At 42.8% G+C, this 24,209-nt stretch overlaps 1 long non-coding RNA gene across 1 annotated transcript in view; it reads right to left on the bottom strand.

The window, feature by feature from the left end:
- LOC123383199 overlaps positions 1–24,209 on the bottom strand; it is a 484,670-nt gene that overhangs the window by 374,484 nt on the left and 85,977 nt on the right. The window contains exon 2 of the long non-coding RNA XR_006592690.1: positions 23,789–23,946. This is a non-coding gene — a long non-coding RNA (uncharacterized LOC123383199). The remainder of the gene's footprint in view (positions 1–23,788; positions 23,947–24,209) is intronic.

The raw sequence follows: 24,209 nt of genomic DNA, 5'->3' as shown, positions 1-24,209 counted from the left end.
TTATATCTATATTCCGTTTCATAATTTCCTAGGCCTCACTCCCATTCATTTGTTATTCCAAAGAGTAGAGACTAACCAACTCCCGGCCACTTATTTATTTTTTTAAGTTTATTTATTGATTTTGAGAAAGAGAGAGCGCAAGTGGGGTAGGGTAAGAGAGGGAGAGAAAATTCCACGCAGGCTCCGCACTGTCAGCACAGAGCCTGATGCAGGGCTCAAACTCACGAACCGTGAGACCATGACCTGAGCCGAGGTGAAGAGTCAGGCACTTAACTGACTGAGCCTCCCAGGTGCCCCCTAGCCCACATACTTAGAATGTGTTGGGATCTTGTAAAAATGACCATGCAAGCTTCGAAACCAGGCAGAGCCATCCTTTATACCTTTATTTACAAGCTAATTAGCCTTGACCACTTTGGTTTGCTGCTCTGAAACTTAAATGGAGATGATAAAGCCTATGTATAGGGTAGTTATAAGGATTATATGAAATAGTGTTTTTAAAGGGTTTAGTGCAGTGTCTTTTGCATGATTAATGTTCAGTACAGGTCAGTGCTGTCCCTGTGGTCAGAACTTTACGGCCAGACGTCTCTGACCCTTGCTGCCCCTCTAGATCTCTCCTTCTCACCTTCAGCCAGACTCTCCAATATCTTCTTATGATGATTTTACACCCAGAATGGCAAAGGGTACAATCCCCTGTACCCTTTCAGAAAGGCTGTATTAAGATATGTTCCAAGGATGCATCCAAAAACCAGCCTGCACTGATTTCCCCCTCATTTTAAGTCTATGACTCCCCAAAGCACCTCTCAAGTTCCCTAGAGTAATGGCAGTTTGAAATACTGGCCTAGGGCAATTGTTGTGAGCCTGTAACAAAGGAAACTTACTTAATGAAAGGTCTAGGAGATATATATATATCATTTAACAAAGCAATTAAACACATTACCCAAGACCATGCCACCTGGGTTCCTGTGGTCTACACCAGCAAACCTAATAACAGCATTTCAATTATGCACCCAGAGTCAGCCCCCAGATGTGGGTTAATAAAGAAATGCGAATGCAAAAAAAAAAAACAAAAAAAACAAAAAAAAACAAAAGGCAGCAGCTCACTCTATACAGGGAAAGAACTGTAATGGCAGATTAACATACCCTGGCCGGGAAACTGTGCATTCTGCAAATTAATAAAGTTAAAAACACCTTATTGTCAGAGCTGTCCACACAACACTGGATTAATTTAGGAAACCCATAAAGTGGGGAAACACACACACACACACACACACACACACACACACACACACACACACATAGAAAACAAAATGGACCAAAAATCAGGGAAGGGGTGTGAGCGGGATTCTAGTTGTAACTCCATTGCCAGCTAGTGATGCAAATTGAAAATATCCTCACCGGTAAGAAACAAATTATGAAAACTGTCTTCTCATAAGACTACCTCTTCCACTAGATCCTGGACAAATAGACCTCTTTTCTAGGTTTCTACCTTATTTTAAAGACTGGGGAAAAGGGTAAAAGAGGCTTGGGCAGGAAGGGGAGTGTTCATTCCTGAAAGATAATGCTAACACCGCAGGTCTCTAATCTGGTAAAAGTATTTCTTTAAGAAAATGCAGAAGCAAAGAGAAAATCAAAACAAAGCCGGTGAGCAGTTGGCAAATGGAACAGATTTTACATAAACTGTGAATCAACAAATATGATGAAGTATCTATTATCTGGGCCCAAAACTAATCTATTAACGAAGGAGAATATAAACAAGGGCTTGCTAAGTTCATTGAGAAGTTACTTTCAACCTCACAAAAACCCTATGAGGTGGACACTTAGAGATGACCGAGCACCATTTTCAGGACACTTAACCATCCACTGGAATACTTGGGCTGTGACTAACAGAAACCCCTATTCAAACTTGACCAATAAGGCAGTGTGTTTTTGCCTGCACCTGAGAGTGCAGGGACACGCAGTCTCCAGGCCCAAAACCTCTCTGCCATCAGTGTAAACTTTGTCCTGTATCTGTCCCACCTGATGTTCACACAAGACGGGTCACAGTGACACCCTGAGCCACATGTTGCCTTGTTTCTGTCCAGCATGAGAGAGAGCCCTCCTCCTCCTCCCTGGATAGATTATCTATTCTTCCACTGAAGCTGACAGGGACAACTTAGGTCATATGATAACTCCTAAACCAATAACTGTTGCTAATGGATTTCATACACTGAAATGCTAAAGCTAATAAGGACCATATCAAGAGTTACGAGTGAGATCATGTGGCTCTGAATCATGAATGTGAGAGGTGCACATGTGAACAAAAATAGGAAACTTACAAGAGAAGAAGGGAGGAAAGACTGGATAGGCAACCACTGGGTCCATGGCTTTTGCCCAAAGACAAATGCTTGGTGAGTGTCAGGGCCAGCCTTGAACTAATTAAATATGTTCTAGAACCATGGACCAATTTCTGCAACTTAGCAAACCACATCACCAGGTAATTCTTCTTGTTACAACCCAGCAAATCGGTTTTGACAAGTAGAGATGCATGGTAACCATATTTACCAACAACAACAAAAAAATGTCAGGTGAATTTCTCAAGAATGGTAAACTTATCCAGACAACTGAATATAACATTTGAAATCCAGAAGGTCATAGAATATCCAAGGCATATGAATGTCATGCCAGTAGAAGCCATTTGCTTTGACTGAGAGTCAACTGTATTATAAATATATAATAATATCTGCACAATAAATATTCATGTGCCATGTGGCCCATCTTATTTTTATTGATATTTGCTCATGGTAGAGCAACACTGTTGTATTTAAAAATTGCAAAAAGTATGGAAAGCCTTTAGACATTTATAATTTTTTTAATGACTAGTCATAAACAAAACACCTCAGCCTGAAAAGGCTTCTCTAGTTTCTTCTGGCTGCCACTGATAATGGTCTGTAAATAATGCTGCCCCAGTATCTGGTGTCTCTAAAATATTTAACACTGGGACAGACATGAGCTGGCTGGGTCCTGGCCTCTTTTTAGTTGAGACCTAGATCCCCAAATATTCCCTCCTCATCTAGGCTTATACCAAAGCCATGGAAATAAATATCACAAAGTATTTTTGTCCCTTTGGGGTATAAGATGGACGGTGGCAGCTGAGGACAGCAAGTCTGCTTAGAAGACTTGTTCTAGTGTGCTCTGTGGAGGAAAATAAATAGCCAGACAAGCAAACTTTTGGACCATCTCCCAATCTCTTCCTCTGCTTGAGGTCATTAGCATGCATCTAGTTCTCCCAGATGGGGCTAAAAAGCTCATCAGGGGTCCTCTCTCTTCCTGGATAAACAGAATTCCTTCCCACTTTCTTCCTCTGAGTAAATAATCAGTAAGTCTTTGTGAATGGAACATCTTAGTATAGTCTTTCTAATGGAAAGGAAATGTCAAAATGAGACCCTTAGAAATGGGGAATCATCAAAATGTACATTTTGCCTTCAGTGTTTCTCCAGTGTTCCCCTTCCTCTTTTTCCCCACCACCCCCATTCCTGGCCAGCCCTTCTCTCCTTCATTGGAACTATCATGGATTCTTGTCCTTCCCACCTCAAAATCAGCTGAAAAATTTATTTTGTGAACATCCCTTTGCTCCTTACCTCCCTGTTCAAAACCCTTCACCGAATTCCCATTGCCAACAGAAGTCATGCTTAACCAGAGGTCAGCAAACTTTCTCCATAAAGGGACAGATAACAAATATTCTTTGCTTTGGGGGCCAGATGATCTCTGTCATAGCTACCCCACTCTGCCCTCTGCTGTAGTACAGAAGTAGCCATAGACAACGTGTAGACAAACTGGCTTGACTACTTCCAAATAAAAGTTTATGGATGCTGAAATATGATTTTGACATAATGCTCATATTATCCTTCTTTTCATTTCTTTTCCCTGACCATTGAAAACCGTAAAAAACCACTCTTAAGTCATGGGCTATACTAAAACAGGTGGCAGACTGGATTTGACCTGTGGGTTGTGATTCTCGGACTCCTTGGTCTAAAGCTCTTCAGGCCAACATCCAAATTCATTCCCATTCACAATCCAGCCACCTCTTCAGCATTCTCTCCCACTGTTCCCAGTTCACCACCAACATACTACGGCTCCTGCTAAACTAAGCAACACGTTGTTCTCTGAATGAGCCGCATGCCCTTCCAGCCAGCTTTTTAGACAATGTCATTCCTTTCCTCAAGCTTCTAAGACTCAAAGTGCTACTCTTCTCATGAAACTTTCCCTTATATCTTAGCTTGAACTAACTTTTTTATTCTTTATGATAGCAACTTCTGCCTAGATCTGTGTAAGCCATGTGCATACTTTATGCTCTTGAACCCTTAGACAATGAGATAGGTGTTACTGGAACTATTCCACAAATAGGAAATTGAGATGCAGCATGATTATGTACCTAGTGTCCCAACAAATGGCCAAGGCAGGGTTCTGACCCAGATATTTTAGACCTTACAGCCCATGCACTGCTTTTTATCCCACGCATGCTAACATTTTATTTGTACTTCTTTTATAATGCTGATTTCATTCCTACTCACTATTAGAGCTATTTGTGGGAATTTCTTCTTCTCCTTTTCTAAAGCCTGGAATTCTCCAAGGCACAGTTTATGTCTTATTCATATTTATATCCTCAGAGGGATTTGCATAGAATAGGTGCTTAATACATCTTTGTTGAGAGAATGAGCACCATTCAGTTTGTACTTGTAGCAACGAATCGCTATTATTAACTTTTGGATTTGATTTCCTGTAATCACTATCTTTGATAATAAAGAATGAACCTGATTTTTTTTCCAGAAAGCAAACCCAGAGATAAATAGAAAATCAAAACTGGTTTCCATCAGCATGTGTGACAAGATTTTGTTTGTGCTCAAGTAAAAACTAGACACATACAAATATGAAATGCATTTGGCCATTCATCTTGGAGTTTAGCACTTTCTTTCAGAAAAAAAAAAAACACCTCAGAACTATTGGCGTGTTAACAAGCCTTTCGCATCAACAGCCACTGGCACCATTGGTCATCAGGCACAGAACCCACTCTTAGCCTTATTTATGATAGGGCCATTCTTTATCTCTAGGACACTTGGGTCATTTAGAATGGAACTTTTGTCTAGCAGTGGTATTTGGCAACAACGACAGAGCAATCAACCATTGCCACCCACTCGCAATTCAACTTGCTAAGTCCAAAAAGTGACTGATTCTCATGTCTTCTGAAGCTAAGTTGGATAAATCTTTTCCTCCTCTGGATGTGATGTCTGGTAAGCGATTAGGTAAAGAACTTAATACACTGAGGATCAGCATGGCATAATGGCACAGAGCCTGAGTTTGGGTCCGAGAACTACCATTCACTGGCACGCTGTACTTTGTGTGTTTCACGTGATGAATCTGACTTTTGTATTCATTATCTGTACAAAAGAGAAAAATAATCTCTTCATAGAATTCTAAACGAAGGAGACATTTACAGTATCCCTAGCACAGTGCCTGTCACAGAGTACTTACTCAATTACTTCATTCCTTACAATTTTATGATATTAGTTTTGGAAACAGGGTCTAACGCTAATTCACAAGCTAGTTGTGCCACTACAGAGTTTTGTTGTTTTGTTTTGCATTGCTTAGTGGCTGTCTCAGGAAAAGAGTTAAATTTTGACTGCATTTACCCAGGAACTACGTCACAATTAGAACCTATTTTAAATGAGTGGTGAGCCTGAAGTTAAGACTCAGATTTAAAATGGAGATTTTCTTTCTTTTTTTTTTTTCAACATTTACTTATTTTTGGGACAGAGAGAGACAGAGCATGAACGGGGCAGGGGCAGAGAGAGAGGGAGACACAGAATCGGAAACAGGCTCCAGGCTCTGAGCCATCAGCCCAGAGCCCGACGCGGGGCTCGAACTCACGGACCGCGAGATTGTGACCTGGCTGAAATCGGACGCTTAACCGACTGCGCCACCCAGGCGCCCCTAAACTGGAGATTTTCAATGCAGAGAATAAGTCATGCTACAGAGACACTGAAAGTCCCTGGCTTACAAACCCCATCAACAGAAATGCAGATGGAGGCGTGAGGGCCTCCGGGTTCTGCCACCCTTGGCTCGAGGACCCAGATGTCACTGTGTCTTCAGCTAAGCTAGCCCATGGTGATGAGTGTGGAAATCTACTCCCTAGAAAGCTCGTCTCCTGCCGCAAACTCTACTCTCCTTCCCCCTTCAGGATAAGTCACCCAAGCCATTCTCTTCCCTTGTTCCCCTCCACCTTTCACCCCCAGTCAATCATCGCTAAGTGAACACCACCACAGGTCATTTTTTAATTCCAAAGCTATATGCATTCCCTGCAGCTAATTTTTTTTAAGTTTATTTATTTATTGAGAGAGAGAGAGAGAGAGAGAGAGAGAGAGAGAGAGAGAGAATGAGCAAGGGAAGGGCAGAGGGAGAGGAAGACAAATGATCCCAAGCAGGCTCTGGGCTGACAGCAGCAGGCCCAATGCAGGCCTGAACTCACACACCCGGATATCATGACCTAAGCTGAAGTCGGAAGTTTAACCGACTAAGCCACCCAAGTGTCCCTCTCTGCAACTAATTTTATTCTCTTCTCTCTTCTTTATAATTTATTCAAGTATTTCAAGAAACTCTGTCTCATTTCCCATTTTGTTACTTTTCTGAACACCCAAACAATCCTAACTTCTTGGGCTTTCTACAAAAGGAGATCTATCAAAGAAGAGGAAATCTCAGGGCAGCTGGTTGGTTCAGTTGGTTAAGCATTGGACTAGCTCGGGTCATGATCTCACAGTTTGTGAGTTCAAGCTCCACATCGGGCTCTGTGCTGACAGCTTGGACCCTGGAGCCTGCTTCAGATTCTGTGTCCCCCTGTCTCTCTGGCCCTGCCCCACTTGTGCTCTGTCTTTCTCTCTCTCAAAAATAACTTTTTTAAAAAATTAAGAAAGAAAAGGAAATCTCAAATTCATGGAGTAAAAGAAGTATAATTTTTAAGGGTCCTCCACATTAAAACCTATGAATATGGGCAGGATTCCCCTTCAAAAATCCCATACTCTCTATTTCTTTAAGCTCATTCTTCAATACATAAAATTATATTTCTTCATCAAGACTTACATACTTGGGATTATTCAATTGCAAAAAAAATTTACTGATTTTTAAATACTATTTGTCTTGCAGCAAGAGTATTTATGTTACATTAAGTTTAGGCAGTTTTATGGCCTCCATAGAATACTTAACCACCATTCACAATAATATTTATACAGGTACTGATAATAAATTTCTAATGACCCACTCATAATTACATTTTTGGGACATAATTCATTTTTTATGGTAGTTCTTACTTGGATAGAAGCTATTAGTAAACTTTAGAAAATTCATAGCTCACTTGATATAATACACATCATCTAATTCATTGTTTTAGTTATTTGTTGGAAAATATTTGTGATTGCTGTCAGATACTTAAACTTCTGGAATTTTTAACTTCTTGAAATCCTCAGTGAGCATGAAGGGCATACTTTCATTGGCATTAGAAGATATGGTTGCTGACAATTAACAGTTTTGTTTTGTTTTTGTTGTTGTTGTTAGATGTTAGTGGCTCCCATGGTTGGAATTTGAGGAGAGTGATGGGTCTCCTTCTTGACGGTCTTTCAACCAGCTGTCTTGTTCCCTCAAAAGCTAGTCTCTGAAAACATTCAGTCAGGAGTTCAGATGTTTACTAAGAAAGCAGTAACAAAACAGTCATTTAACATATTGTGCAAGCTTGATAAAATCTCACTCTCTGTTCATTTATATACTCTGACAAATGCATTTGATTAGAGGTTTTCTTAAGACAAGTTCACAACAGTCTAGTAGCAGGATTCAGCTAACCATCCAGAAAGGATGAAGTCACAGAATCCTGCATAAGGAACAACACACAGACGTGGATGGAATCCCAAGGTCAAGATTTTATTCTGAAATAGATCAATTTTATCAATACATTTTTATAGTACGCTCATGCAGAGGCAGAAGGCCTTAAAACCCATCTGATCAGTCTATGTGTCTTGAACCCAGTCATTTGATCAACTTAAAAATCATGTCAAACATCCATTATACTAATTAACAAACGCTCTGGTATTAATCACTGATAAAGAAAGTTGAATCCTTCTAAAAACACTGTTAATCTGTGGGCTTCTGATTAGTCTTTCAAAGGCTAACTAATTTAGAGTTTGTATCGATAATTAGGGTGCATCACATGTTAAGTTATTTAGAATGAGATTCACACACACACATACACGTGCGCGCGCACACACACACACACACACACACACCAACGATGTAGTAGCATGCATTACATTAGACACTTGAAAATTCTAAAACCCAAAACATTAAAATTCTATAGATTCTTGTCTTTGCACACAAGGGGTTTTATGCAGATTCACATATAAGAGATGGCAGCTAGGTGGATAGGGTTACACCATATGTGAGCCAAACCCTAGAAGACAAAATAAAGGGCCACTGTCATTTCACCCTAGAGAAATACTGAAGGCTTATAAATTGAAAGGAACTTAAAAATGTTTAAGACTTAGTATCTCTGGAAGGGTTTAAAAGAAGGGATAAGGATTTGGGGCCATAGAAAGCATAGGAAAATAAGACTTAATATAAGTGGTCTGAAGTTAAGAGAGAGATGATTAAATGTCCTGTTTTCTCACCATATGATATTCTTTTAAAATTGAATGTGGCCTGTCCATTAAGAAAATCAAATATGTAAAAGAATAACCATATAGAACACGCAGTCTAGGTTGACATATTTGTTTTTATTTTGCCAGCAACATTTATGCCAAATTAAGATAAAATTCTAGCTTTCAAGATGCCAAATTAAGATAAAATTAAGGTAAAATGCCACTAATAGTAACATATGTTAAGATCACGTGACCCTAAAGATTGCATTTAACATGGGCTGATTTATCTGAAATAAAGCCAGGATGGTTTAATTTTTAAGTTATTGAAAAAATATTTGATTAGTAAAATCATTTAGTCATTAAATATAATTTAATAATTAACACGCATTAAAATAAATTATAAATATTTAATGATTGCTAACTATTTTTTAATCCAATCAATAAGGCAATTAGATACCTTTCTGTTAGCAGCACAATCTGAGATCTGGATAGGCAGAACATCATTCTTTTAAAATATGGTGGTAGTTACTCTTCATCTCATTATAAATGAGGCCCTGTTAGTGCTTCCCAAGAACAAAGCACGTTTAATTACCACCCAATTCTCAAATGCCCTCTACAACATCATTGCCAAGCGCTGTCTAGCCTAAGTTTGAACCCATCTGATAAAAGAGTTCTTACCTCATCCCACAGCCTCCAATTCAAGAGCTCTGGCTCCTAGAGTCCATTATCATGTGCTTTTTGTTCTGAGGTATGCTCTGAGGGTGTCCTAATGTCAGGTATGGTCAGTGATGCTGGGACCCAACATTAAACAAATTACATGAATACCTTTGCCTTCATGGGACTTACTTTCTTGTTGTGAAAGACAGGCATTAAAAAGAAGTTTATGAGAGGTGCCTGGAGGGCTCAGTTAGTTAAGAGTCCAACTCTTGATTTCAGCTCAGGTTATGATCTCATCGTTCATGAGATCGAGCCCCGCCTCAGGCTCTGTGATGACAGTGTGGTGCCTGCTTGGGATTCTCTGTCTCCCTCTCTCTATGCCCCTCCCTCACTCATGCTGTTTCCGTTTCTCTCTCTCTCTCTCTTAAAATAAATAAACCTTTTTTAAAAAGAGAGAAGTGTGTGAAATATGCAGTCTAGGTTGGAAGAGGTGCGATCTACAGAGAGAAACCAAAGAGAAGAGGGCAATAGAACTATGGTGTTGAGTAAGTTTCCAAAGAAAGAAAGTAAGCAGATAACTGGAGAACAAGAAACAGACCCTAGGGAGGAAATGTTGCCAGAGTACTTAAGTAACAGGATACCCATGTGGCCAGGGCAGTGCACATGAGAAGAGGATATGAGGGAGACCAGAAAGGCAGCATGGTGGGACAGGGACAATGCAGGGATGGAGGGCCAATGAGATCAGTCTCTCAGAAACTACTGTATTTGAGGAGTAGAGATAGGGTCCAAACTACGAAACCCCCAAATGGCAGATAATGAAGACCTGCCCCCATGTGTCCAGAATATTTTCTTCTGATTCAACAAATCTTTCGATTTCATTCCTCTGCTCTTCATGTCTCTTGGTTTTGCACCCCTTCACCATACTGCTGACTCTCCCTTGAGTGTAATTCAGGTTGTCTGGCCCCTCTTCCTGTGTGGTACCTACAATAATTAGTCAACAAAGCAGTCTTTACATTTCAGAAACAATATGGGCCTACACTGCCTTTGACTGTCCCCATGGCAGCACTTCCAGATTATACTGGCTGTCTGTTGTGCACCACCCCCAATAGAAGGGGAACTTCCTCAGAGCAAAGACTTGATCTCATTGCAATTATAATCCAGAGCCTCATGTATGGTTGGCTCACATATAGTTGAAGAGCCTCACACATAGCTGATGCTAATTGCCAGTAGGTGATGAACCTAGGGCCAGGAAAAGCTAAGCCACTTGACAAAGGTCACAGAACTAGAAAATAGAAGAGCTAGGATATGACCCAAAGCAAGCTGTCTGTCTAAATTGCCTGTCCTCCTGACTCCACTGTGGTGCATCCCACTGAAACTGTTTGATTTCTTTGTCTGTCTTCCCCGCTAGACTCCAAACTTCCTTGGGCCAACTGCTATGTTGTGTTCATTACGGCATCTCTCTTAGTTAGCTTAGCGTCTGACAAAATGAGAGCTTAATTGTGGGTAAAGGGTTTAGTTTGGATTCTGCTCTTGAATTTAACTAGCTGAGGCCATAACTGATGACACTTAAGGAAAGACTGTATTTCTTTTGTATTGATCAGCATGACAGTAGATATGACACATTCAGTATGTTATTCAGGTGGTACAGAATCACCCACAACTCTGTTTGTATGTAAACACAAACACACACAGGTCACCACCCAGGGCTTTCTGGATGTATAAGATCAGGGGCGCAGGCTCTATAGGATACAGACATATAGGATATATATCTCAAAGCATGCATGCTTAATGAATATGGACGGAGAGTCTGTAGAGCAGTAAAGTCATTTTTATTTTTAGAAGATAGAACTATAGATTTTTCGTTGATCCCATTATTCTCCATTAAGCAACAACGTCAGTGTGGCAAAGTGGAAAAAACTGAAACCCTGAAAACAGAGAACCAACCCTCAATACCTGGCTCATTCCCTCATTGCCCTTTGAGCTTGGGAAAGTCTTTTTATCCCTCGTCTACTTTAGTTTCCTTGTTTGTAAAGCCCTTTCTATTTCTGCTGGTGACAATGAAAACTCAATGGAGTAACGTGTAGGACATCAACATGTTGAACAAGCCCGTCTCACAGGATATAATCAGAACGTGATTTCATTTCTCTTTTCTACTATCCCATGAGACGAGTTAATAGGGCTGGTTTCCTATCAGTGCACAAAAGCTTGATCGGCCTCATGGCACTTCTGCCTACTTGTGGTGTTAGTTTAATCACTCAGTATAGTCTGTGTAATAATCAGAGCCTTGAGCTTCATCTGAAAGTAAATTTTTTTGTCTCCACATCCAGGGCCTTGTGTTGGGAAGTCCTCAAGACCACCTCTGGTTTAAGGACTTCCCAGGAGGGCTCACAGGTCTCATGGACAGTTGTTCCCTCCCGGCTCAGATGTATTGTGCCAAAAGGATACAGAACAAGACCAGCAAGGGGAAAAGGCACATGGAGTGAAGTCTGGGAGATATTCGATGCAGGCTTCCATCATCCTCTCCCAATGGAGTCACAAGGGATGAGCTTAATTCCCTTAGCAATGTGCCGTGACAATACGTATGAAAGGCTGCCAAGCAAAAGAACTCATTAGAGACGCAGCACCCAGAACTTTTTCTGGGGACTCATCACACAGATGCCCTTGCCTAGCATGTACCAAAATTCCAGGTGCCCATAAGGAAGGCAGGAGTCCAGCACAAAACATATTGTTTGCATAAACAGTTTAGGCCAAAGTGAACTGCTCTGATCAGACGGAAGGCTAGAAACCTTCCCTGAATCCAAGTTCCCAGTCACCAGTCAACCATGTAGGCAGACCTGTCTAAGGTTAAGCGGTCAGGCTTGCTAGGTTAACTCTGAAGACCGGCCGCCTTCAGCGTGCAAAGAAGTGTGTCCCCCTCTTTCTTTCTTCCTTACCTCCTTCCTCCCCAACTAGCACAAACCTTGATTAGGAAGGGATTGAGGAGAGGAGGAGAGGTAAAGAGAATAGGAAGTTTCTTATTTGACTGATCCTTTTAACTTCACCTCACACACCTGGGTCTGACTGGTATTCAAAGGCACCGCGTCTTATTGGCACTCCTGTGGGTTCTTCAGAGATTTCCCCTGAGAACATTTAATAGGGCTTCCTGTGATGCATTACACATTTTCCTTGGCCAGAGGCTGCCCCTCAGCCCCTGGTTTTTCAGTAGACCGCATGGACTCTTTGGAGCTCTGTCATGCCTCTGAGTGCCCTCCTGGTCAGGAAGAGAGCTGCATGTGATTTCTTTCTGGCTCGTGGGAAACAGTCATTTTTACCCCTAATAAACTCTGTGAGTGTAGATGGCCCGATACAATCACCTCTCCTTGGCTACAGGGGTCTCGACCGCTAGCCAGAACTGGCTCTCTCTTTTAGATATCCAGCCAAGAGTCAGATGCTGGCCCTGCTGTCACACCGGCTGCAGGGCCTAAGCATCAAGCTTCCTGGATGGTTCTGTTGAAGCACCTCTTTTTCATTTGATGTAAAAAGTAGGATATCCTTTTCCCTCACCTTGGTGCTGGGAGGGGGGCGGGGAGGGAAGGGGGCAGGCTCATGGCACAACAGCTGGTCTCTCCAGAAGTCACTTGCATGAATGCTCTAGGGATTTCTATCACAATTTAGTATCTAAAATCCAAACCTAGGTTTTTTAAGGGGCCTGAAGTTTACATAATTGTGGGGGAGATGTGACTTCTTTAAAAAAATCTATAGGGGCACCTGGGTGGCTCAGTCGGTTAAGCGTCCAACTTCGGCTCAGGTCATGATCTCGGAGTTTGTGGGTTCGAGCCCCACATCAGGCTCTGTGCTGACAGCTCAGAGCCTGGGGCCTGCTTCAGATTCTGTGTCTCCCTCTCTCTTTGCCCCTCCCCGGCTTGCACTCTGTGTGTGTGTCTCTCTCTCTCAAAAATAAATAAACATATAAAAAAAGTTTTTTAATCTATAAAACTATGAATATGAAACTAAGTACTAAATAAATATTTATTTCAAATGAGGAATAAATCACAGCAAAATAAACATTTTAAATGCTGACAAATCCTACAAACATAAAACTCAGAAAAAATAATACTATTAACTACCTGACACTCCTCTGTTAACACCTCTTCCTATATTTTTAGCTGTAGATTTAAGCACAGACTCTGATTCCCTCTATATAAGATGAAAAGTATGTAATATATCCAATAGTGAGAAAAGAAAAAGAATACAGTCTTTCTTCTAGCATGTTTGTTTAGAATTTATTTTTACTATTGACAGACTAGATAATTGTCTTCCAAAGTCAACAATACATCATTGGTAAAGTCGTATACATTTTTAGGATTGTTATCAGAATTGAGAAACTCCCTGTCAAGTCTCTTTCATACATGACTTGTAAGATTTGAAAGAAATTTCCATAAACTGGCCTCTGACTCCATCATTTCTTTTTTTTTCAATGTTTATTTATTTTTTTTTTTTGAGAGTGTTCATGCAAGAGGGTGTGTGTGTGGGAGAGAGAGAGAGAGAGAGAGAGAGAGAGAGAGAGAGAGAATCCCAAGCAGGCTCTGTGCTGACAGCACAGTGGCTCTATCTCACGAACCCTGAGATCATGACCTGAGCTGAAATCAAGAGTTAGACACTCAACCAACTGAGCCACCCAGGCGCCTCGGACTCCTTCATTTCTAACTTTTCTTTCGACTCCATCTGATGTGCTTCTCCATGGGTTTCCACGCAGGGACCTGTCACCTGGTCCGGCACCTTGGTGTCATGAGGCTGGGTAAGTTGAAACTAACAGCAATACAGGTATTTGTGGAACTCATATCCATACAGGAACTGTTAGCGATAATGAAAACTCCGACACAAATATGACCTCGAGCCACACAGTTATATTACAACTCAAACTAAATGTATCCACAAATTAACCTCCCATTAGTTCGACGGTTCTCAATGGATGTGGGCTCAATTTTTCCCTCCTGAGGAAAGTTTGTCACAACTGTGGGGGTGTGGGGGTGGGGTTTGCAGGTTGCTACTGGCATAGGCCCCCAGGTTGCTACAAACATCCTTCAACGTACAAGAGAGCCCCCACAGCAAAGAATTCTCCGGCCCAAAGTGTCAAGACAGCCACGATTGAGGAGCCTTGCTAGCTGGGTTGCCAAAATCTGCCCCCAGTCACTATTACCACCACTGGGCACTGGGGGAGGTGTGAAAAAGAGAAAGAGAGTGGATACAGTCCATGATCTGAAAGCACTGCAGCTAAACTATCTTACTTTTTCAAATTCCATGAAACCATAGGGTCATATACACTGCCAGGGCTCTCCCAGGGCCTCGCGAGGGGCCTTGCAGTTGAGGATCCCAAGCCCTCAGCTTCACCAGCTACAGGATAAATCCTGTCTCCCCAAAGGCAGTCTTCAGAGTCCCAGGTTAGCAACCTGTTCTACGTCAATCATGAGCAAACACCTTTTGAGAATTTGCTTACAATAGACCAGTGTATCGTCCCAATTTTGTAAAACGTAGGCAGAGGGAGACCATAAAACAGCCATTGGCAGGCTGGGACCTGGCCTGCAGACAGGGTATGTGGATTCTCACATTGAACTTGAACGAACTGCCAGCGCTTAAAATTTTTACTTTCCATAGAATCCCAGATTTCTGGGTTTGATTGAAACCTCCAGGAGGCACCGGGCACCCATTGCTACCTGGCACCAAGGGAGTTCATTTTAGCGTGGTTACAGTTTGCCAAAGACCCTGCCCACCAATAGTCAATCCTCCTTGCGCAGCCCCCTGGGTGTTTGAATCCGCAAGCTTGCCCTGTGACACGGGCTCACTACTAAGGGCTGTGCAAATATTCAACAGGCTATTGGTGTTTACACTTCAACATTCCCTTCCAGCCTCTTCTGAATGCTCGATACATACTCCCTCATTTATCATGGGTCATCTTTCTTTCCTTGGAGAGTCACAAGGTCTATATATTTTATTTTAATCGAAGTATAATTGACATACAAAATCCTATTAATTTTAGGTGTCCGTCACAGAGATTCAAGGTATATACACTATAAAATGATCCCCAGGACGAGTGTAGCTGCCATCTGTTACCATACAAAATTACTACCATATCATTGACTCTATTTCCTATGCTGTATATTACACCCCCCGACTTACTTGTTTTATAACTGGAAGTTTGTGCCTCATAATCTCCTTCACCTACTTCACCCGCGCCCCCCCCCAACTCCTCCCCTTTCTGGAGCCGCAGTTTATTTCCTGTATCTATGACTATTTCTGCTTTGGTTTGTCTGTTTTGTTTTTTAGATTCCCTTATAAATAAAATCATATGGTACGTATCTTTGTCTGACTTATTTCACTTAACACAATATCCTCAAGCACCATCCGTGTTGTCCCAAATGGCAAGATTTCAATCTTTCTTATGGCTGAGTAATATTCCTTTATATATATACCGCATTTTCTTTATCCATTAATGAGCAAGAGGCACTTAGGTCACCTCCCTAACTTTGCTATTGTAAATAATGTGCAATGAACTTGGGGGTGCATGTATCTCTTCAAATTGGGGGTTTTATCTGCTTCAGATAAATGCCCAGAAGAATTTCTGGGTAACATGGTAGGTCTATTTTTAATTTTTTGAGGAACCTCCATACTGTTTCCCACAGTAGCTGCATCAGTTTATATTCCCAGTACAAGATCCGTATTTTAATAGAAGCCACCGGCCTCTGCAATTTGTCACATGCTATACTTCCTACAAAAATGCTAAGCACTAACGGAAAGAAGAAAATGTCCTTTCTGTCAAATGCAGCAGGGCTGACCAAAAGGGGCAGGCCTCAAGGGGGTGATCTGTAGTCAACTGCTCCAGAAAAACCATTACTGATTTGGGTACAGAACGCCAAATCGATTTCAAAGCCCAGAAGGCCAATTAAATCATGTGAAAATCAATAAGCAAAATAAAAGGCAAGAAATAATAACGGTAACACAAAAACTGTAACGTGTCTAAACTTAAAATTAGGATGCCACCCACTGACATTTAGCAAAAAGTGAGAGTGGGCTCCTTTCAAAGCCAGCCCTCTGGTCCCATCCACAAACCATTAGCATTCCCAGCCAGGCTCCAGGTACTGTGTTAGATGTCAGACATCAAAAGAGGTAGAAATGTTTGAACATCCTTTGTCCCTGAATTCTGGACTCTGTTTTGTTAGTTTTGTTCCTAAACACGGAATTCATTATTTTAGTTGGCAGACATCAAATCCCACTTTCTTATTTTTCAGTGAAGGAATGGAGACCCAGGGTTACCCGGAGACTGCCTGTAATGATTAATTTTATGTGTCACTTGGCTGGGCCATGGTGCTCAGCTGTGTGCCCAAAGAGTATCCTGGATGTTTCTGTGAGAGCTGTTTTATATGACTTAGCATTTAAATCTGTGGACTTTGAGAAAACAGTTTGCCATCCATAATGTGGGTGGGCCTCATCCAATCAGTTGAAGATCTGCTGAAACAAAAGGCCGACCTCTCTCAAGCATAAACGAATTCTACAACAGATGGCCTTTGGACTTGAACTGCAATGGCTCATCCCTAGTTTCCATCCTGCTGGCCTACCTTTCAGATTTTAAACTTCTCATCTACCATAATTGCATGAGCCAATTCCTTAAGAGAATCTCTTTCTGCACGTACACACATTCTATGGGCTCTGTTTCTCCGGAGAACCCTGACAGATACAATGCCCAAGGAGAAGATTTTAGACGAAGATGTGAGTCCTGGGCCTTCCTCTCATGGAGATTAATGTCCATTCAATATCTAATGGCCTGACTGCAAATGCCACTGAAAGCAATTGTTAAGTAGGCAAACAGTCACCCTCTCTGGGGAGGTGTCACTTGTGTGTATTGTTCAGTTCCATCAGCACGAATATTTTCCAGATCTCTCATTCTGAGGGGAAAAGGGGGACAATCAGATTTAGACGAGAGCCACAGGGCAGGAGAAGATACCAGTCCCAGGACGCCAGGGAGCTGAGACAGGGAGTGCTCTCCCAAGATGACGAACGACCCTGAGACCATACAGGCAGATGGAGTGGGGGATGAGCAAGAGTGCCCAGCAATAAACTGACAATAAGGAAACCAAGATGAGAGTCAAAGAATTCAGAACCGAGGATTCAAACCAAACCAGTAAAAGCAGGCACGAGCACAGATGACCAGCAGAGATGCAGTGATTCCTCCCGCAAATATCACCCCCATGTATCACGTGTCAGGCACTGTTCTGAACACTGAGGGTGAAATGGTGGGCAAGGGCAACGCGATCCCTGCCTTTGGCAATTCCCTGGAATGGTGATGCTCAGCTGAGTGGAGAGGGCGTCCTGTGCTTCTGTCTCCAGGGGAACAGGGAAGAGATGTGTAGTTGTGTAGTTTTTAAAAAGCACATTCCAGATCATTCCATACATTCCTCCTGGGAAACCAATTAAAGAATAGATTGTTTTCAGAACCTAAACTATGCAGAGTAAAGCTTGGGGAGTTCTTCCTGCAGACAGGGCAGTTTGAACAATACCTGCCAAGAATATTAGCGACTATCTGCAGCTTAAAGTGGCAGGGTTGGGATCAGGAAGTCTGTTGATTTCCATTAGAGGACCAGAATGGAGCAGACAACGTGCATTCCCACGCACACGTCGCTTACACATACTCATACTGGGGTGTTCCCACCTCGTACTTCATGTGCATGCACACACTTCAACACACACACGCATGCACCTGCTATCTGAACAGGGTCTTTTATTCGAGCTTCATGAGCAAGCCATATGGCAAAGTCAGTGCTAGGTCCTGAGGATGTGGCCCCTGTCCTCACAGAGCTTACCACCCACCGGAAGAGGAAAGCAGTAAGCTGATGTTTGCACTGATGATAATATTGCAAACTGTATGTGCAGCTTCTGGAAAGGAAAGGGTTGCAGTACCTGGGGGTGCAAGCCAGGGAGATCAACCCAGCCCTGGAGGAGGCAGGGGCAATCAAATGACTCGACGTCTTTAGGCAAGAGACACGTTCCTCTTTTCAAAGCCATGGAAACATCTTATTATTCTTTTACATCCCATATTTTATCTACGTATCAGACATGAAGGTGGCAAGAAGAGGGTGGAGGCCATTAAACTCGGTGTCAGAGTGATTGATGGAAGTGCCATAATCTTCTGAAAATGTTACCTGAATATCACTCACGCGGTAAGTGTGACTCTTCCAGAGTCCTTTAAGATTTTCATAAATCCTGCTTGTAAGAAAGAGTGCTAACACTCACAACACCGAGGTTATTTGCAGCCTTTTGATTTTCACCAGGTGATGTGCAGTCATTACTAATTCAGTCAAATAGCTCAGCTTCAACAAGTCACAGAAAAACAAAGAACAAAACGTACAGCCTGGGCCTTGTTCATGACCCCAAAGCCAAATTCTTGACATTTCCTGATGTTCCTTTACACGATTTCCTTAGGGAACCTTACGGTTGTTAATTTTTAACCTCCTCCTTGTCCGATAAATGAGAAGACAATTAGGTTCATCCTGTAGCTCAAAAGCATTTATTTATCAATGAACATCTTGAGTAGCTACTATGAACCAGGCTGTGGAGTGCCTGGCAGGGACAGACATGCAAATAAATAAAAACAGGAAACCAGGGCAAGTGTGAAAACAGAGGCAGAGATTAAATGCTTGAGAGACGGGAGGGTGAGGGATTGTTCCACAGGGAAGGCGCTCTTTTAGCTGCTGGGAAAGATGGATAGGAGTTTGCCAGGCAGGTAGGGGAGGGGAGGGCGGGCAGGGGAGGAGAAGCACTCGCAAAGGAAGCAGACTGTTCAAAGGCGCAGAACTGAGGAACAGCCCTGCCCATTCCTAAGCAGAAAGCTGTTCCGTGAGCCCTGCAAGCAGGAGACAGGAGAAATGAGAACGGTGAGCAGGGCCTCGGGGCCTTGTAGCTTTGAATGCCGTGTTTAGAAGTTTGGGCTTTTCCTGGAGTCAAAAACAATCTCTGAAGAATTTTCAGCAGAAACAATTTGCGATAGATTTGTGTTTCAGCGACATCACCCTGGTAACCGTACAAAGGATAAACTGGAGTGGAGAGATCCGGAATGAGGAGACGTACCAGGAGGCCGCAGAGACACGGGCTGGGGCTGAGAAAGGCTGTTTCACCTGGATTTATTACTCCCAGAACCTGTTTCCTCCACCTCAGTCCCTGCTCCAGGAGCAGGCTTTTACCTGCAATTGTTGTGTTTATTTCAAACTTCTCTCCTGGGATCCAGCGCTGGGTATATCACAATAGGCGAGGGCTGGTGGGGAGGTTGGTAAATCTTGGAAAAGCAAATATTCCAGATTCCTATTTGTGCCTCCTGCATACCCCAGCCCTGGAGAGGATCATGCCTGATTACTGGCAACCCTGGCTTAGACTCTGAACTTTGTTAGCCCTTAACTAGTCTTTCAGGTAGTATCATGGGAATTTGTATTTGGACATGGATGACATCTAACCCACAGGCTATAGGAAATAGAGACCCAGGTCTGTGATGTGACCTGCCTCAGGGTATCACCTGCGGTTAGTGGCAGGGTCTAAACCGTGACCTTCACAGCATAATGGCTGATCTACTGCTCAAAAAGCAATGTGGCACCAATGTTAGCGGTCCTCTTGTGTTCTGAAATGTGTTCTTGTGTTGGTGAGAAACGGATAGGGACATACGGGAGGAGAGGGCAGGCTTAACCAGTCCTGACTGGGCAGCAGCAGAGGTAGCATCTGCATTATGGGGATGCTTGGTGGCCAGTGACAGAAACCAAATGTTAGGTTAAACAGGAAGGACAAATGATCAGGAACTTCATTTAAATGCATGAAGGGCTGAACCACAGCTGGTCTCCGGAATAATTGGAAACACATTCCAAGCTACCTTCCATTCCTCATTTCTGCTTCTCTCTCCCAGAATAGAGTCACCTTTAGTCTCTCAAACTAGCTTCTTCCTTTTGGCAGAGGTAACACAAGGATGAAATACGGTGGCTGGAGACGTTCCGTCTTCACTTCTTACATCTTTACCCCTAAACAGCAATTGTGTTTATCCTCCCATGGAAACTGAAAATACCCTCGGAGGACGAATTTGGTTGACTTGGTTTACAATACATTCCCCAACCCATCAACCCACTGAGGTCCTGTCACTAAGAGGCCACCAATATGGCCACATACTTGTCATTGGGGGCAGTCCCAGAAAAAATGATGCAGGAGGTAGATGCCTTTACTACAAATGGTTTCACTGATGTAGCAAATACAAATAATGGTATTCTCTTACACTTTATTTTATATTTTTTAATGTTGTTATTTATTTTTGAGAGACAGACAGACAGAGCGCAAGAAGGGGAGGGCAGAGAAAGAGGGAGACATAGAATCCGAAGCAGGCTCCAGGCTCTGAGCCGTCTGCACAAAGCTCGACATGGGGCTTGAACTCACAAAGTGTGAGATCGTGACTGGAGCCAAAGTCGGACATGTAACCAACTGAGCCACCCAGGTGCCCGCTTACATTTTTTTAAGTTTTATCCTTGTAAGGATGGCAATGTTTTCTTTGTATGAATATCGTCTATCATATGCTTCTCTTTACCACTTATATTGATTTCTATTAAATATATAAAAAATTCTTTCCCCAAATGAAATTTTAAACACAACAGAATGATAATTTTGCAGTATGTTTTTCTTATTCCACCATAACTCATTCACTGCTTGTGGAAACACTCGGACTGTGCAAATCCCAGGGCTGGGCATGGTTACACTAAAGTGGACCAGAAGCCTACTGAGGACAGGGAAGGGCAAATGCCCTAGGGGTGAAATCCTATCAAGAGAACTAACCCATAGTCATCAGTTGGATTCCCTCCTGGAAACTATGAAAGAAAAGGACCAGGGACTATTTTCTAATCCGCAGGACATGAAGAGCAAGTGAGGTGAAGGGTCCTAGGACCAGAAATCATAGCGGATTACAATGCAGTAATGCTGCCCATGACCGCCCCCACCCCTCCCCACCCTCCTCACCCTACCCCCCGACAAAAGGAAATGATTTCCAGGCACAGGGATACTGAGGAATGCTTTGCAGTGGTGACATGTGAACAGAATCTTCAAGGGTGATTATGGGTTTTTCAGAAAATAAAGGAGGACAGAAATGTCAAAGGGGACCACCATAAACAAATAGATGGCACAGAGAGGCGTAAGACATGTGTGCTTGGAAAGACTGATTTTAAGGAAAATAAATCTACTAACCCAACCAAAAGAAGAAGGGAGGGAGGGAGAAAAAAAGGCAAGGAGAGGAGAGGGGGCGAAGGGAGGGCAGGAGAGGGGAGAGCAAAGGCAGAGTGTTTGAGAGTGTAGCGTTTGTGTCGTGGGCATGGCGGGGGCCATGCATGCATGCATGCGGAATATGGCCATTCTGTCTGTCTCTCACCGACAAGTGAAAGCTCTCACCTTGCTGCTCTTTTCTTGTCATCACCTACGTGTGTCTGTTCTGTTCCAGTTTTGCTCAAAAGCACTGCTCTATTTAATCATCAGTTGCATGTAGCTTAAATCTATTTAATCATCAGTTGCATGTAGCCCAGCCCCCAGCCCTAGGCCCCTTACTCCATACAACTTTTCAAGTCTCAAAAGTCTCTGAAAAACAACAGCAACAACAACAACAACAACAACAACAACAACAAATAAGCAAAAAGTCTGGTTCATTCTGCAAACTCTCAAAAAAGAAACCCAATTGCTTGCTGGTCACCCTGTGGTCTGTTTCCTTTAGACCGAGATGCATTCTTTGTATATTCAGTGGAGCCCCTAAAAAGGGCCTACCCTAGTGTCTTTAAAGTAGAAGGGGCAGTAGCATGATGGATGGGTTAAAGACAGAATGCTTGGTAAGTGGGGGAGGAGCAAGGAGTGGGCCTGGGCACAAAACAGCCCTTCACTTGTGCTGTTGGGGAACTAAGAGGAAGAAGACCACAATCGAGCAGCATTAGGACTGGCAGTGGGAGCAGCTATCCATCCAAGTGGCAGTGTTACAGTGGACAATCAAAGACAACATGAGAGTAAAGGAAGATGCCAGGGTCCAGGCAAGGGTGGTGTCAAAGCAGGAGGAGAAAGTACCACTGAATTCAGCCAGCTTAGCTGAATGCGTGTGAGACTACGGGGTGTTCATCCCAGATGACGTCTTGCTCACCTGGGATCCCACGGAATGAGCCAGTAGCACATGAATCAGTAACTGCTCCACAGTATTTTTCAGATTCCAGGTAGAAATTCGCTAGACCCGAAAAGCCGGCCATGATCATTCCAACATTTTGTAAGGCTCTCTTCCCAGTGCCCGTGGCCACGCTCACATCTGATCTCATGATACAAAGTAGGGCCCTCCCTTTCCATGTTGTGTGAGCTGATACTTATGGGGAAACAGCCAAGCAGCTAATTTTTCTTTTTTAAAATGTGTAGAGGCAGAAACAGGAATTTTATGTAACAAAAATCAAGCGGTCTGAATATGTTGTCTGAGCAGGCCCCTAGAAACTATGGAACCCAAGGTCCTCTCTGCCTCACGTTTCCTACCTTGTTCAAAGCTGGCAGACAGAGGAAGGGGAGAACGTCATACAATAAGCATCCTTAACTGTGGAACCCACCAAGTGTTCCTCTCACCCTTGCTGAGAGCTGGATTTAAAGTAAGGCTTCACTTTCGTTTTTACTCCTTAATTAATTTGGGGACCGAAGGTTCTTTATATTTTCAGGCAGAGGTGAGAAGAGACTTGGAAAGAGAAGAAAAACAAATGAGTCTCTCTTCAGTAGTTTTTCTACTGCAGGAGCTAGACATCAGTTCCATTAGATTGGAGGCTGCTGGCAGCACATTAACATTTAACAAACTTAAATGCAGTCAATTTATATCTAACTAAGAGTTAGAACCACCTCTTTTTAGCCAAGTGTTTCAATTTGGTGTTCACCTTGAGTCATTTTGGCCATATTTTGTTATGGCCAAATCTTAAGATCAGAGAAGATGGGCTTGCACCCTTTTAGCGAAGAGTGGACGAAAGTAGCAGGGTAGAAAACCATCATTAAAACCATCATCAACGACAATGTTGTCACCACCATCACCACCATCATTGTTGCCACCGAGCTCCTGCTGTATGGCAGGCCTTCACACAAGCTTCACGTGCACGCCGCCTTATAAAGAGATGGGCCTATTCTATAAGGTAACCCTAGAACCTTTTTTTTTTTTTGCAGATGAGTAAACTGAGATGCTTAGAGGTAGTGTAAATTACCTAAGGTCACCGAGATGTCAAGTAGGGGGCTTGGACTGAAATCCATGTCATTGTGATTCCCAATTCTGTGTTCCCGACTAAGACACTGCATATATTCTAAGGGATCTGAATCCTTGGGACAGCTCAACTTCTGAAGAAAATCAGCTCACAGAGCACTGGACTAAGAGTCCCAAGGTCTGTGCTGCAGTCCAGCTCATCAACAAATAATTGTTGGGCTTTGGTGGGGTTACTTACCACCTGGTCCTCAGTTTCCCCATCTGCACCACGAAGGAGCTGGACAGGTTGACCTCAGAGCTCCCTTCCAGGCCTGCCATTCTGTGACGTGGTAATATTAGGGACTGCCCATTCGTACAGATTTCCTCCAAGCAAAAAAGTGATCCCGGTTTCTGCCTCTATAAGGTGGAAAGATTGAAACACTAAGTCTCTATTAAGAGGGGTCAAAATTCTACCCGATAAATTTTATGAAAATGTACTAATTAGGGTGAGGATCCAACCTTGTCCAGCAAGAACTTCCACTCCCACACCCCTTAACCACATGTAGGTGCACTCAACCCCCCTGAGTCTCTGCAGGGCTCAAAAGCCTGAAGCCGCAGAAGGATAAGCAATGCTTACTTTTATAATCACATTCTTTGCTTCATGAAAATGAATGGCTCTT

This window comes from Felis catus, chromosome F2, assembly GCF_018350175.1.
Source record: "Felis catus isolate Fca126 chromosome F2, F.catus_Fca126_mat1.0, whole genome shotgun sequence".
Lineage (NCBI taxonomy): Eukaryota > Metazoa > Chordata > Mammalia > Carnivora > Felidae > Felis > Felis catus.
This window is presented reverse-complemented; position numbering and strand designations above follow the sequence as displayed.